This window comes from Mus caroli, chromosome 13, assembly GCF_900094665.2.
Source record: "Mus caroli chromosome 13, CAROLI_EIJ_v1.1, whole genome shotgun sequence".
In the NCBI taxonomy this organism is placed as follows: Eukaryota; Metazoa; Chordata; class Mammalia; order Rodentia; family Muridae; genus Mus; species Mus caroli.
In genome coordinates this window covers 20,151,414-20,168,191 of record NC_034582.1, presented here as the reverse complement: position 1 = coordinate 20,168,191, position 16,778 = coordinate 20,151,414, and the positions used below count along the sequence as shown (strand labels likewise).

The window sequence follows — 16,778 nt, the reverse complement described above, 5'->3', positions numbered from 1 at the left end:
AGGGTATGGGGGACTTTTGGGATAGCATTGGAAATGTAATTGAGGAAAATACGTAATAAAAAATGTTAATAAAAAAAGTAATTAAAAAAAAAGAAATGCTTTCATTGTGCCCATAAGTTTGGGTATGTTGTGGCTGGATAACAACCAGATCTTGTGTTCAGACTCTATCTTAGACAATCTGACTTAAAGTTGAACATCTAGCACCAGTTTCCAGGTTACTCCCCAACAAACCTGGGCCTCCAGGTTACAAGCTGCCCCTGGCACTTCACTTCCCAAGAACCACCAATCAGGAGGAAAGCAGAAATCAAGTTTATAGTTTGGCTCCCAGCACCAGCCAATTATTTTAAAGGGCAACAAAATTCCATAATAGCCCCCAGTCAGCTGTGTGGGTAGTAGAAACTTTAAGGGTTCTTTGCCAAGTCAGTTGTGTTGGATGGTGTCTTGCTGGGGCAAACAAGTGATGGAGTGTTTTCCTGAAGTGAACACAGGTGAAAGACTAAGGCACCCTCACGACGGAACATTTCACTGAAGCTGACCCAGGAGAAAGGGTGTTCTGCTAAAGCAAGAACATGAAAGAGCACATGATAAGAGATTCTTTGCCAACAACACATATGTATTAGCTTACCTTACATTGCATAGTTGAGCTGCATTTGTCAAGACTCCACAAACTCACGCTGATTAGATACACGTGCTGAGGCAAGACCCATGGAGGACACATGATGCCTGGAGGGTATAAATAGGACTCGATGGACAGTGAAGAAGACAGAGCTTGGCTTGCTTAGAGAGCTCGCTGTGCAATGCTTGTGGGTCTTGTATCTTTGCTGATCTTAACTTCCCTGAGAAGGCACAACAGAGAACTTCTGGTGTCCCTCCGGGCCCCTCCTGCTGACTTGAGCTGAGGCTGAGGCCTGGCTTTCTCTGCCTAGTAGTACCACTGCTGCCGATTCATGTTTGCTATCACGACTCAAGTGAAACTGGACTGCTGGCATATCTGTGAAATGTTTTTGCGTGGATCAAGCTGCCGCTGCTAGCCTGGAATCTGAGCTGCCGATTTCCCGACCACACAGATGGGAGTTGCCCTAAGGAACCTTTCTAAGCAGGCCCACCCCCCCCCCACACACACATCCCCCATCCTTTCTTTCCCACTACCTCTGGTGGGCGGTGGGCTAAAGGGGAGGTTAAAGTGTTTAAGAACCATTATTAAAAATAAGGTTTGAAAAACTTAACATGTGTGCCAGGCTAGAAACCGCCTCAATTGCTTGCCATTTCCTATAAAACCTTGTCCCAGTGAGAGCTTGAGGCTTCACCCTCCATTTCTGCTGTGTCAGAGACAGCTGTGTGGCTCAAGCTCGAGGCCCTACTGGGATTGCATCAGAATTGACTCCTTGGTGACCTTTTGGGATTCACAAATCGGGCACAACACTGAAATAGGTATCTAGTCTTCCATTTGTGACTCCCTTTCATTGAGTATTTGGTTTGTTTCCAGGAGAGTTCCCAGTGCTATCGGCAGTCATGTTAGAAACATAGACACTGACCAGATAACAAGGGCAACAATCCAAGGGAGAGCAAAGCTAAAGTTCCCACAGAAAATAAAGTCAGGATGCTGATTGATTCATATTAAATTCTAGCTTAATTGCTTAAAAATGGTTTTATACAGCTGGAGAGAGCACTTAGTAGTTAACTGTGTATTCTGCTCTTGCAGAAGACGGGATGGAGTTCAGTTCCCAGCATTCAGGTTGGGAGCTTACTGTCACCTGTCATTCTGGATCCAAGGGAGCCCAATAATGAGCCTCCTTGGGTATATGCGTATACCCCACACAGATATACATATATGCAAAAGTAAAAATAAAATAAACCTTTAAAAAATACCCTTTACAAAAGCACTTTTTATGGATACTAATGAGAGATGGCCCAGTGGTTAAGATGCTATTATGTCATGAGGACCAGAATTTAGATTCCAGCACCCACATCTGGCAGCTCACAAATGCCTATACCTCTAGCTCCAAGGGATTTGATGCTCCAAAGGTATATGAACATACAAGTATACATATACTCCCCCATATACATAAATAACAACAACAAAAAATAATGTACTACACACAGAGAACGGAGAAGCCACCATCGCAAACAGCTCTAAGTCTCCATTGTATTTTATCGTATTTTAACATCTTTGTTTCAGACACAGGAATTTTTTTCTATTGCCTTTTCTCTCCCTCCCTGACCCCTTTCTCTTTCCTTTGGTTTCTCAGTGTAGCCTTGGCTTTCCTAGGACTCACTCTGCAGACCAGGCTGGACTTGAACTCACAGAGATCTGCCTGCCTCTGCCTCCTGAGTGCTGGGATTAAAGGCGTGCGCCACCATGGCCCAGCTCTAATGCATTTTCTAAAGAGTTTGCAGATTCAGTGTGGACTTCATATATTTTTCAGTCTGGAAAGGTTGTTGCAATTACTTTACATTGTGATATCCCTTTGATTTTCTATATAAATAGCCATATTTATGCAAATCAGACAGTATTTTCTCTCTTACAGCTGTCCAACAATAATGCTTATTTGCAGTGTTAGGAATTGAGACTATGACCTTGCTCTTGATAAACAAGTTCTCTGCCACTAAGGTGCAACCCCTGTCCTGTGTACACTCTATGCTGGGAGCTCTTCAGCACTTCTGACTTCTTTACCCAATCTCATTCAGGTACCATCTGATGGTGCTTCTGTGCCCTGAGGATTGGCTCAGCAACACTCACACAAACAACACAGAAGGAGGAGAGGTTAACACTCCAAGAACATTGACAGATGGGAACTCTGGAAGTGGGAAAAGGCTTCACCCTTCCTTTTCTCTCAAATGGTTCTGGCAGGCAGGTTCAAGGCTTCTAAGAGGAGACATTTTCTCTCCCCCTTTGGGGCCTCACTGCACTCGTCATCATCTATTATGTTGACAAGAGCAGTGATTGCTGGCATGCTTGCCTTGTTTCTGAAGTGTTTCAGTAGGAACACGTCTACTCTTGGATGGAGAACAGTATTAGGAAACTCACAGCCAGTGTGTATCTGGATTCTAAGTAATTCATCTTTGTTGTCAGCTTGACTGACCTTAGAATACCCTGGGAGATTTACTTCTGGGAACATTTGTGAGAGCTTATCCAAAAATTCCAGAGACAAGAAGACCCGCCCTGCGTGTGCATGACTCCACCCCATGAGCTAAAATTGAAGAGGAGGAAGGAAACTAAGCAGAAGTCCACCCAACTCTCTGCTTCCTGATCGGTCCAGATGTGGGCACACAGTTGTATCAAGTTCTAACTGGCACCCTCGCCAAAGACAATTCTGTCATTTTGCCTTCTTGCTACTATAAACCTCAAACCTGGAACCAAAATAAACCCTTGTGCTGTTGAGTTGTTAATCACAGAAGTGAAAAAAATAACTAATACACTTCTCAAAAGACAGCCACTGCTGATGGACCAGGGGCCATTCTCTACATCAGCCTTTCCCCCTTAAATACAAAGGGGTATTAGTGGCTGAGGTGGCTAGTGTGACTCCCCTCTTCAAAGAATGATCAGATGACCCATATGTCAAGAACAGAGGTCAGCTCTGAGTCCTTAGTACAGAACCATTGCCACCTAGTGGCAGCTCAGACTATAATGGGACTCTTGTACCACAGAAAGGGAAGTGTTTCTTCCTCATCAAAATTAATTCTAGTCCCAAATTGGGTCTGCTCTCAAAGTTGGGACATATCACACAACAACACTATCCTGTGTTGTTTCCTCACCATTGTCAACTCAATGGATCTACAGTCATCTAGGAAACACACTGAGGGATGTGTGTGTGTGTGTGTGTGTGTGTGTGTGTGTGTGTGTAAGCATTCTCAGAGAGGTTTAACTGCAAAGAAAGACTTATGCTGAACTCGGATTGGACTCTCATGGGCTGAGATTCTGGAGAGAATAAAAGTGATTTGAGTACCACCATCCCCCTCCCCCCACTCTTTCTCTCGAGTTACAATGTGACCAGCTGCACCATGCTCTTGCTACCATGCCTTCACCATCATGATGGACTATACCCTCAAAGGATGAACCCCAATAAACCCTTCCTTAAGTTTCCTCTGTCAGATATTTTGTCACGGTGACACCGTGGTAATACAATCTTCGTGGTAGTCCATGGATTTTTGCTTCACAGCACATCCTTGTGGAGTGCACTGTTTTTATCAGTGTTTTGAGGCAGGGTTCACTTTGATGCAGGGCTCACATAGTTCTGGTTGGCCTCTAACTTGCTATGTAGCCAAGAATCACTTTGAACTCTCAATTCTCCTGCTTTTCCCAACTTCTAGGACTACAGGTATGTGCCACGACACCTTCTCAATTTCACTGTATTTATCCATGTCCTAGAAAACAAGGGGATCCCAGGTAACAGGCTAGGAATGAGCTAACCAAAACTCAAGTTTTAAATGTACCAGTTAGGGTATAATAGTCTAGAAGAATATGCTCTCACAGATGGCCACTAGTAAACTTATATGACAGGCAATGTATGATGTCATTCCTCCTGCCAGTCTGGCTTTCTAGAGGAGGATAATTCTGCTCATTCTCTTATCTAACAGTTGCAGGATTCTTCATCTCCTTCCATGATGCTGAGTTCTGCTGGTTGGAGGGCAGGAGTGCCAACAGCAACTATTGGGTTTCCTCCTCCTACTGAAGTGAAGGGCACAGAAAGACAATGACAAGTCGCTGGGATGACAGATTCAGATTACTAAAGGGAAATCAGGTTGCTAGTACACAGTAGTGCTTACTTAGAAAGTCTATGCTGAAACTTAAAGACAACTTGTGCTATTAAAGAATTCGTGTGTTCACCTATAAAGAAGCCCAGAAATACACAATGGAGAAAAAATAAACAGCATCTTCAACAAATGGTGCTGGTTAACCTGGGCAGCTGCATCTAGAAGATCCAAATAGATCCATACCTGTCACCTCACACAAAACTCAACTCCAAATGGATCAAAGGCTTCAACATAAAATCAAATACACTGAGCCTGATAGAAGAGAAAGTGGGAAATAGGCCTGAACTCTTTGGCACATAAAAAGACTTTCTGAACAGAACACTATTAACATAGTCACTAAGATCAACAATTAATTAATTGGATCTTGTGAAACTGAAAAGATCCTGCATGTCAAAGGACAGCATCATTCAGACAAAGTGGCAGCCTACAAAATGGAAAATGTTTTACCAACTACACATTTAATAGAGGGCTACTATTCAAAATATAGGGAAAAAAACTAAAAAAAAAAAAATCCTAGGTATCAAGAAAACGAATACCTCAGTTAAAAAGTGGTACACAGACGTGGGAGAGAGGACAGCATAGATCATATAATGAATTCCTTATATGTGAAGTTTTCCACAAAACAGAAAAGAGACAGTCAAATAGCCTTGCCTATCAATGCAGCATTACATTACATTTTATTTAAATTTAAAAAGTTTATGTATGTCTATGATACAGATGAGAAAACCCTGAGTATATGTCTTCTCACTTCTAACTAATTAATTAGAATCTCTGAAACTGTAACCAGCATAGTGTTCAATTGTAGACACTAAAAGACAAGTAAAATGTGAGAAATGTAATATTGATTAATAAATAAAAAGAAAGAAAAAAGTGGTATACAGATCTAAACAACAACAACAAATCTCAAAAGAGGAAACTCAGATGATTGAGAAACACTTAAATGTTTAACATCCTTCGCCATCAAGGAAATGTAAACCAAAACTCCTTTAAGCTTTCATCTTACATCTGTCTGACTGGCTAAGATCAATAAAACAAGTGACAGCTCATGCTGGCAAGGATGTAGAACAAGGGTAACTCTCTTCTGTTGCTGATGAGAGTGCAAACATGTATAGCCACCATGAAAATCAGTGTGGCAGTTCCTCAGGAAGGTGGGATTGATCTACCTCAAGATACAGCTATACCATTCTTGGACATATACCCAAAGGATGCTTCATCCATTCACAAAGGCACTTGCTCAACTATGTTCATGTCTGCTTTGTTTATTCATAATAGCCAAAAATTGGAAACAACCTAAATATCCTCTCTTGACAGTAGTGGATAAAAAAATAAGTTATACATTTATATAATTGAGTATTAATCAGCCATTAAATAAAATCAAATCATGAAAATTGCAGATAAATGGATAGAATTAGAAAAAATAATTTTAAGTGAGGTATCCCATATCCAGAACAACAAATATGGTATATATGTGGATATTAGTTGCTGAGTTAATAGTAACCAAGCTACAACCTGTAGAACCACAGAGGTTAAGTATGAGATAAGGGACTGAGGGGAGAGAGTAGATCCCCCTAAAAAAGTGAATTAGAATATTTAGTTATGGATAGATGTGGGGGGAGGGACTGAAATAGGAGGGTCAAATGGAGAGGAAGAAGGAACAGGGGGACAAAGAGGGAATATAGAAAGAGACAGCTAAAATTAAGGACATTTTAGGGGTAATATGGGAACCTAATACAGTAGAAGTTTCCTAAAGCATACACATGTATGAAGATAATCTAAAAGAAATTACCAAATAATGAGGTGAAGTAGCCTCAATTGGACCGCTCTTGTCTCCAAATGAACCTTCTGGTACTGGGATTGGGTTACGTCGAATTGGTTTGTTGGCAATGGGATTCCATGGGCATCCCTAAACAATTCAATCTGTTGCCAAGACTATAGGTGGCTCTCCACAATCTGATGACAAGGTCCCATTGCTGAAAACATCTACACAACTCATTGAACACAGAGATGTTGAGCTGGTGCCTACATAGTCTTCACCTCAATGTGTTAGTGTCTCTGGTACAGAGAAGTACCCTGCATGTTGTCAAAAAAGAAACATAAACATCAACCCAGTCACAAACTCTTTCATCAACAATGGTGTTGCCTACAAGATATGCTAGTGTGTTAGAAGCACAGAGTATATGGGAATGAACAACCAGTGTCTGATTAGACTGAAAGCCCACTGCAAAAGGTGGAATCCACACCTGATACTGCTTGAGTGACCAAGAACTTGAAACCAAATAGCCCAGAGAGTCAGAGTAATTGGGTAAGACCAAATACTACTGTTCTCTCTCTCTCTCTCTCACACACACACACACACACACACACACACACACACACAATGTAGCAGTGAAATGACTCCTAATGACATTCTGCTAAACTCAGAGATCAATACCTTGTTCAGCCATTATCAGAGAAGTTTCCTCCTGCAGCAGAGGGGAACAAATACAGAGGCCCACAGACAAATACTATGCAGAGAGTTAGAGACCTTGGAACACTAAGCCTTTCATGCGATGTCTCCATCCAATCCCTTCCCATGGGGCTCATGGAATCCTGCTGAGGAGAGAGCAGAAAGAGTATAAGAACCACAGCGATAAAAGATAGCAAGGAAGGAAGACCCTCTAAATCAACATGATGAAAGCATATATGAACTCACAGTCGGAGGCAGCATGGGTCTGTGGGTCTGCCCTAACAAGGCGTCCTAGAGCTTGAAAGGAGAAGTGGACAGAAGCCCCTGTCCATAACCCAGGAGCTATGTCCAACTGATAACCACTTGCACATGAAAACTTAGTTTCCTCCAAGGGAGTCTCACAGGGGGAACAAATTTCTCTTAAGGGTAGGCTGCATATCCAGCAGTGGATGGCCAACAGAAAATGAACTCAACAGCATCTTTGGAGGTTCCTTGTCTCATAATATCACATCAGGGCTCCTCAACCCTCACCCACTTTAATTTTATCTTATTTTTTTAAAGTTTTGTCTTATTTTATTCTTTTCTCCCTTTTTACCCTACAGGTCCTTTGTGTATATACAATTGCTTCCAGGTTAGTGTTTTTCTGGGATTCCTGAGTGTGTAAATGAGAAGCTTTCTGATTCTTGTGCCTTTTCTTGGTCTCTTTTCATTCTGTTTGTGCTATCCAATTCCAATGTGTTAGTTTTGGTTTTATGTTACTATATTTTATTATTTCCCATAGAAGTTTGTTTGTTTTCTAAGGAGAGGCAGACAGATGGTGAGGAGCTGGGAGGAGTATAGGAGGGAAAACCATAAAAAGGATATATTGTGTGAGAAAAAAATCTATTTTCAAGGAAAGGAAAAAGAAAAAACTGGACATGGACTGGGGAGAAGTCTCTACTGGTAAAACCCCCAAGTCACTCACATAGAAATCTGAGATTGCTTTACCAGAATCCAGGTACGAAGCCTGAGCAGTGGCTCATGCTTGTAATCCCAGGGATGGGGGAATGGGAGCTGAGACAGGAAGACCCCTAGAAGCACACTGACCAGCTAGTCTATCCTTCTCTGCAAAGCCCCAGGCTAATGAAAGACCCTGTCTGTCTCGGACAAGAAGATGAAAGGTACCTGGAGATATTGTCCTTTGCACCCCCCCACACACACACACTCAAGCACACTTGCATATGCAGATATGTGGGCACACACAGAAAAAATTAATAAGCTGAGTCCATATACAGCCTATATGCTTTGCCTCAGATAACAGAGGAAATATTGTTTTCAATATTGCCTCAGAATTTTCTCCAACTAGCCCAAATGGAATTCACCATGGCCATAAGCAAAACATGCAGAAGACCAGGACGGGAAAGTTCCATTTCAGACTTGGAACTGACATGGGGTTCTCACTCTAACCCAGGCCAGCCTGTGTTAGAAATGTGTTCAATATTGTAAAAAAGAGGACTACCTCATCAGTTACAGTGTCTTGGTAATGCCTTAATAACTTCTGGATGGAAGATTGTATGATCCAAAACCCAGAGGAGTAAGCACACATGGTCAGCATGGCCTCTATCTTTTATCCCTATTGAGAGCTGTTCCTCATTGTCTGAGGTCCCACCCCACAGTTCACTCCTGATGGGCTGTCTTGGAAAGCAGCTGGGAAAGAACAGAAGGGAAGTATAAAGGTGACAGTGTTTAAACATTGAAACATTCTAAAATTTATGAGTATACATGGTTTCCAATTCAGCAGTGAGTCAACATTTCAGGAAAGCTGATTACATGTTTAAAAAACTAAGCTAATCTAACCAACAGTAATAAATGGCAAGGGGCAGGGTTTATGAGCAGAAGCAGGATCAATTACTAAACCAGCTTAAGACAAATTTCTCACACCTGAAATTCACTATGAAACCCAGGCTAGCCTCAAACTAACAGCCACTCTCAAACCTCAGCCTCTTGAGCGCTGGGATTACAAATGTGAGCCAGCACGTCCTATTGGCTACAGCTTTTATACCTCTATGGAGTGAGCTTCCCTGGGAATTCTGCCTGCCGTGTTCTACATCAGAAGGCATGCTACTAGAACAGAGTAGAGCTTCATCAGCCTCAGTGGCATCAAGTCAGGTGTGTCAAATCCATCAAGCCATTTGCATTAGGTCTCCAGCAAGAACTTGCTGAAGCCACACCTCCACAAACCAGCAGCCTACTATGGCATGCATCAGCTTCTTCTAGAAGCTCTGCTTACAGAGGTCAGGTCCATTGTATGACAGATTCTGCTGGGTTCATCCCATTTCTCTCCCGTAAATAGCATATAAGATGCTGTGCTTCTTAAGCTTGCTTGGCCTAAGTCATAGCATATGTAAGACCTCCTGAGTCTATCTCTTTTATCTTCTTTATCTTTCATCCCCTGGCACCTCCCACACAGGACTCTGTCACTGAAGAACATCTGCTGATCCAGGTTACAGGTCATAGAGATGGCTCAGTGGCTAAAAGAACTTGCTGTTAGGCCCAATTGATGACCTGAATTCAATTCCCAGGACCTGTAAGGTGAAAGAAGAGAACTGATTCCCAGAAGTTGTCCTGTGCTCTTCACACATGTGCTGTGACACATGCAGCCCCCCTAACACAAAGTAAACTTCTAAAATAGAAATGAAAACATGTCTAGGAGCTCAAGGTCATTCTCAACTACACAGTCAGTTGGAGCTCAGTCTAGGCTACAAGAAATCATTGCAAGAAACCCAAAACCCAGCAGACACGGACTAAGGGCTCCCTCTCAGAAAACCAGCCTGGGACTACAACACGGGAGCAGGTAGGGATTGTCTCTGAGTTTATCGGCAGTCTCTGATGGCGGGTCTCAGGGCCACTGCTAAGCTGCCCACCAATTTGGCTGAGGTTTATGACGTCAGGCAGAGAGATAATGAGAACCCTGCAGAGATTCTCGAGAGGATTATGGATGCTTTCCGCTGTTACACACACTTAGATCCTGAAGATTTGGCAAACACAAATACAGTGGCGCTAGCATTCATAAACCAATCGTCACCGGACATAAGAAGGAAGTTACAGAAACTAGAGAGATTAGGAGAAAAGTCATTGAGAGATTTAGTGGGAGTGGCAGAGGAAGTGTACCATAACAGGAAAACTAAAGATGAGGAAAAGGCCAAAGCAGGGAAGATGTTAAGCAGATATAGCAAAAATCCTGCTAGCCCTTGGTAATTCAGACCAGAAAGAGAGGAGGCGCCAGCTCCAGAACATTGCAGAAGGGAGGGAGCCAAAAGAAAACTGCCAGCCAGAACCCAGAGAGAGCCTTGGGTAAGAATCAGTGTGCTTACTGTAGAGAGGAAGGACACTGGGCCAGAGAGTGCCCAAAGAAAAAGCTTAAAAACAAGATCATGGTCACCGAAGAAGACTGAGGAGGTCAGGCTCAGACCCCCTCCCCAAGCCCACGGTAACCTCAGAGTTGGGGGAGAGCCTCTGAGCTTCCTGGTGGATACTGGAGCGCAACGTTCGGTGCTCATAAAGGCTGAAAGGCCATTCATTGTCTAGTAAAAAAATCCTGGGTGCAAGGAGCCACAGGGCGCCAAGCAAATTCATGGACTACTCAAAGGACTTGGGAACTGGACGAGTGTCCAACTCCTTTTAGTGATCCCTGAATGCCCATAACCCTTGTTGAGGAGAGATTAACTAACAAAAATGAGAGCTCAGATTCATTTTGACCCTGGGAAAGTCCGGCTAACAGACTGGAAAGGAAATCCAATCCAGGTGCTGACACTTAACCTGGTCTCTGAGGCTGAATATAGACTGTATGAATCACCAGCCAGCCCCGAACAAGAGCTAGATGTCTGGCTGGAAACATTTCCCCAGGCATGGGCAGAGACCAGAGGAATGAGACTTGCAAAACATAGACCTCCTGTATTTGTAGAGCTCAATCCAGGAGCAGATCCAGAGAGAGTCTGCCAATATTCCATGTCCCAAGAGGCACTGAAGGGGATCAATCCCCATATCTGGAAACTGCTGGCTGTGGGAATTCTCATGCCATGACCTTTGGCCTGGAACACCCCATTATTGCCTGTGAAAAAGGCAAAGTCCAATGACTACTGCCCTGTCCAAGATCTGTAAAAAGTTAACTGCAGAATAATTGACATCCAACAGTGCCTAACTTCCCCTTATACCCTGTTGAGCTCTCTACCTCCAGATCAGAAATGGCATTCTGTCCTGGACTTAAAGGACGTTTTTTTCAGCATACCCTTGGCCGCCAAGAGCCAGTATTTTGCCTTTGAGTGGCATGATCCTGAGAAGAGCATTAATGGACAACTTACCTGGACTCACCTGCCTCAAGGTTACGAGAACTCCCCCACTATGTTTGATGAAGCTCTGCATGAGGACCTGAGTGAGCACAGAGTCAATAGCCCAGATATAACTCTTGTTCAGTATGAAGATGACCTTGTTGCAGCAGAAACTGGAGAAAGATGCAAGAAAGGGACCCCAAATCACATACATACAGGCTCTGGGGGACATGGGATATCTGGTGTTGGCCAAAAAGGCACAGCTCTGTAAAACCAAGGTTACTTATCTCGGCTACATTCTGAAGGAGAGCCAACAGTGTCTTTTTTCAGCAAGAAAAGGACTGTTCTCAGCATACCCACCCTCCAGAGTCCAAGACAGGTAAGAGAGTTCTTGGGTTCTGCAGGCTTTTGCAGACTATGGATTCCAGGTTTTCCTGAAATAGCCAAACCTTTATATGAGGCCACCAGAGAGACCAAAGACTTTGTTTGGACTCAAGATCATCAAAAGGCCTTTGATAAAATAAAGCAGACCCTACTGTCAGCTCCTGCTTTGGGACTTCCAGATGGTTCCAGACATAACAAAACCATTTCATCTGTACATCAACGAGCAGAAGTAAATAGCCAAAGGGGTCCTGACTCAAACTCTGGGACCATGGAAACAGCCTATGGTCTATCTGTCAAAGAAATTAGACCCAGTGGCAGCAGGATGGCCACCCTGCCTGTGCAACGTTGCGGCCGCGGCATTACTGTTTAAAGATGCAGATAAACTAACTATGGGAAAGAATATAACTGTGGCTACCCCCCATGCAATCGAAGGGGTACTCAAACAGCCACCAGACAAATGGCTCAGTAATGCCTGCATGACTCACTATCAAACCCTACTTACTAATCAATCCTGGCCGGGTTACTTTCCAGCCGCCTGCTTCCTTAAATCCCACAGCTCTCCTTCCTTATCTGGACTTGGATCAGCTGCTCCACCAATACAGTGAAATCTTGGCACACGCATGCAGTACTCGACCGGACCTAAAAGACTTGCCTTTGACAGGGGCAGAGCAGGCTTGGTTCATGGACGGAAGCAGTTTCATTTGAGAGGGACAGAGGAAGGCAGGAGCTGCGGTGACCACAGAAACAGAGGTAATTTGGGCCCAGTCTCTCCCCGAAGGTGCCTCAGCTCCTAGGGCTGAACTGATGCTATCCCAGGCCCTCATCATGGGAAAAAGGCTGGTCATCGACATCTACAGCGATAGCCGGTATGCGTTTGCCCATATACATGAAGCCCTCATATGACAGGGTCAGACAATGGGACAGCATTTGTGTCCAAAGTAAGCCAGGATGTAGAGAGATATATTGGGGCAGATTGGAAGTTACATTGTGCGTACAGGCCCCAAAGTTCAGTACACGTAGAAAGAATGAATCAGACACTTCAGGAGACCTTGACTAAATTAGCCCTAGAGTCTGCCATAGACTAGGTGACACTCCTTCCCTTTGTGCTTTCCAATTAGGACTAACTCCTTTTGAAATCATGTATGGTGTCCCTGCCCCTATTGTCCCTAACCTTCAGTCAATAGCCATTGCAGAATTAGAAGGTGATGAAATTAATAACGAAGGTCAGAGCAACACAATGGGTTCACGAGCCGGTTTGGCCTAAACTGCGTGCCCTCTATGAAGCAGGCCCCAGTTCCAGAGCCCCATAAGTTTCAACCTGGAGACTAGGTCTACGTGAGGCAGTTTTGCGCTGGAGCCTCGTTGGAAGAGACCCTACATCATCCTGCTAACAATTTTAACAGCTTGTAAAGGTGGACGGTATCGCTGCTTGGATACATTGCACTCACCTGCTGATCTGTTCTCTCCAGAAGATCGCCAGGCTTCACAGCTGCCACTGCTGGAATGGAGTGTCCAAAAGGGCACTCATCCCTTCAAGATAAAATTAACTCTGTCCTAAGATTGCTGTCTTTACTGGCTTCATGCACTGCTGTTCCTAGCCCACGTCTCCATTCAGAGATCAAAAACTCACACCAGCCTTATGACTTGACTTGGACAATTGAGAATCCTGAAATGGGTTACCGGGTCCAATTTCCTAATACAAAAAAAGTCACATGGGACCCAGTGGTTTCCAGATTTAACCTTTGATCTGTGCCAGCTGGCTGACACCTAACAGACTTTATGGCATTCATATCCACCATGTCGGTGAAGAACATTTTATATATGTCCAGGACAGAAAAGGACTATTAGATGTGGGGGTCCAGAACAATTTTACTGTGCTTCCTGGGGGTGTGAGACATCAGTTAGAGGGCTAAAAACCTGGGGAGTGTCGAAGGAAGACCTTATCACAGTTGCCAGGAAGGGGAGCAGGTCTGAAGTTTTACTGAGGTTTACAGACAAAGGCAAACAGGGAAGGGTTGGGAAGCTGGGAGGTCCTGGGGCCTCTGACTCCATGTCAATGACTCCATGTCATTGGAGGGATTAGGCCAGGCCTCCTCTTCACCATCAAACTTGTGGTAAAACCAATTGTGAACCCCCTGCAGGTGGCTGTAGGACCAAATCTGATTTTGTCAAACCCTAAACCAAGAGGTCTTACCCTGAAAAAACCTGTGCCAAAGCCGGTCCTCAGACTGGTGACTGCTGCCTCCTCCCCAAGTCCTCCCCTAGCAGGGGTCCCCAGCCCCAGGATCTTTTTTGAATCGCACAGAGCTGGTAGATCTGCTCTGGTCAATGATGCTAAAAACCTTTCAGATTTTGCTCCGGGCCAGAGCTAACCACCTCCTGCTGGCTGTGCTATAATGCCAGACCCCCCCTTTTATGAAGGTGTTGGATTTATATCTAGATATGAGTCTGAGAGAGACACTGCATGCAGATGGTCCCAAGAGGTCCAGCCTTAATCCTGCAGACCACCATATCAAGACAGGGGACCTGCCTGGGAAACATTCCCTCGTCACATCAGCACCTTTGTAACCAAACAACCCCCATGGTTCATTCAAACTGGGTTATCCCCCCCCCCCGCCCGCCTCCCGAACAGGCTTGGTGGGACTGTTCAACAAGGTTGACTCCGTGTGTGCACAGAGAGGTCCTTAATTCCCCTACTGCAAAGGAGTTCTGTATTATAGTTCAGTTGGTGCCACACATAACCTATTATTCAGAAAAAATAATGCCAAAGAACCTAATAGGGCATGTTGGGGGAGACCTCATGAGACAGAAGAGAGAACCTATTTCCCTAACTTTGGCTGTAATTCTGGGAGCAGGGCTAGCTGGGGCAGGCACTGGGATAGCAGCCCTAACGTTGCAAGAGAAGAACTATAACAGCCTTAAATTAGATATAGATCAAGACATCCAATGCTTAGAAAAATCCATCACATACCTAGAGCGAAATGTAGATTCTCTGGCTGAGGCAGTTCTGCAGAACAGACGAGAGTTAGACTTAGTGTTCCTGCAGCAGGGAGGCTTGTGTGTGGCTCTATGAGAAGAATGTTGCTTTTAGGTAAATCACTCTGGAATAATCAGAGAATCACTAGTTAAGGTTAGAGAAAGCATAGAGAGGCACCAAAAACGAATGAGAAAACTCCAAAAGCTGGTATCATTCACTATTTAATACTTCCCCATGGTTAAATACCCTCATTTCCACAATTCCAGGGCCCCTGATAAGTCTTCTGTTACTGCTCACATTCGGGCCATGCATAATCAATAAGCTTTTGCAGTATATAAAGCAGAGATTAGGGAGTATACAAATGATAGTGATGAGAGCCCAGTACCAACCAGCTAGCACAGATGATTTAAGCCTACAAAGAGGACAAGATTGGCCTCTAGAGTCACCAAAAGAAGGGGGGAATGTTGTAACTCCCAAATTACTGATACTAGAGAGACAACATGAACACAAGATAGCTGCTTCTTCTCCCAACAATAGTATCCTTACTGAGAACAAACAGAAGCTCTACTGGGGACATCTACTACCAAACTCATGCTAAATAAGGTTCCCTTCTAGGTTCTGTGATGCAGCCGTGAATCTATCTATTTCTACCCTGTTGCAGATACTGCACTCACTAAAAGAAGCATGACATTAAGCCTCAAGAAGGCAGTAAGAGGCAAGACCATCTTGCCAAATGGGCAGTGACAGTTTTCTGATGCATGGGTCCCCCATCTGACTCAAGAAATTAGCCTGATATTGTCTACAGGGTGAAATTCTTTCCATGTAACAGTCATAACTTTGTTAGGCACAACCCAGGCCTCTAATCCTAACACTTGGGAGGTTCCCACAAGAAGATGGCTGTGATCTAGGCCAGCCTGGGTACACAGGGAAACCCTGTCTCTAAAGAGTAGAAATGATAGTAATGAGACTGGAGTGGAGGCAAAGCTCTGGCAAAGCTCTGGTTTGGAAGATAGGAAATACATGCAGCAATGGGAAGTTCGTTCCAGAACACATTTTATCTATTAGCATAATGGGTGAAATTCACACTGAGCCCAGTCCTCTTGTCTTGTTACCTTCCTTTGCTTGTGTGTCCAGATTTCCAGCAGCAGCAATCCCAGCCCCTCCACATAAGCTGGGCATCCTTAGAACCACAATGACGGGAACAATGGCAGCCAAAGCTCAGAGCACGGAGCCAAGAAATAGCAGAGACAGTAAATACAACCCACTCTCTGCAGCTCCAACAGAGCCCACCCTTTCATTGTCTCCAGGCAGAACTTTAACCACCAGGATCCTCAAGGTGCATCAGAATTTTCTGATGTTTGCATCTTACCTATGGATTCTTAGTGTGTCAAAGCCTTCTACCTGTTCTTGGTTGTATCTTCCACTTATGCACTTACGTTGTCTATTTCATAACAAGGACTGAGGGAATATGTTATCTCTGCAAGTTAAATTCCATTTTCAAGTTATTTGAGTGCATGGAATGTGTGGTGTCTGAAGATTGTCAAAAAAGCTTGACTGTTAGTCAATTTCTGTTCTAAATTTCTAGTTTGAGTGGAGCAGCTAGACTACTAAGGCACCAGTAGGTGCCCAGTGCTTCCTGTTCATCTGTAGATAGACTAGAGCTGACTCAGGGTACTTCTGCCTTGAAAATGGACCATCATGTTTTCTTTTTTATAGTATGGGCTAACATGAGACCCTGTCTCAACATGCATAAGGTTCACAGTTGTCTTCTAACTAGTTCCCAAATGAAAGATGGCTGTTCAAGATTTTGCTCAAAGGACCCTGATATAGCTGTCTCCTGTGAGACTTTGCCAGTGCCTGGCAAATACAGAAGTGGATGCTCACAGTCATCTATAGGATGGAACACAGG

At 44.0% G+C, this 16,778-nt stretch overlaps 1 long non-coding RNA gene across 1 annotated transcript in view; it reads right to left on the bottom strand.

Moving 5' to 3' along the window:
- The window catches only part of LOC115029082, a 21,410-nt gene extending 9,393 nt beyond the window's left edge, over nt 1-12,017 (bottom strand). Inside the window, exons 1-2 of the long non-coding RNA XR_003834654.1 lie at nt 11,542-12,017; nt 626-723 (exon numbers count right to left, since the gene is read on the bottom strand). This is a non-coding gene — a long non-coding RNA (uncharacterized LOC115029082). The remainder of the gene's footprint in view (nt 1-625; nt 724-11,541) is intronic.
- Between the last annotated feature and the right edge of the window lie 4,761 nt (nt 12,018-16,778).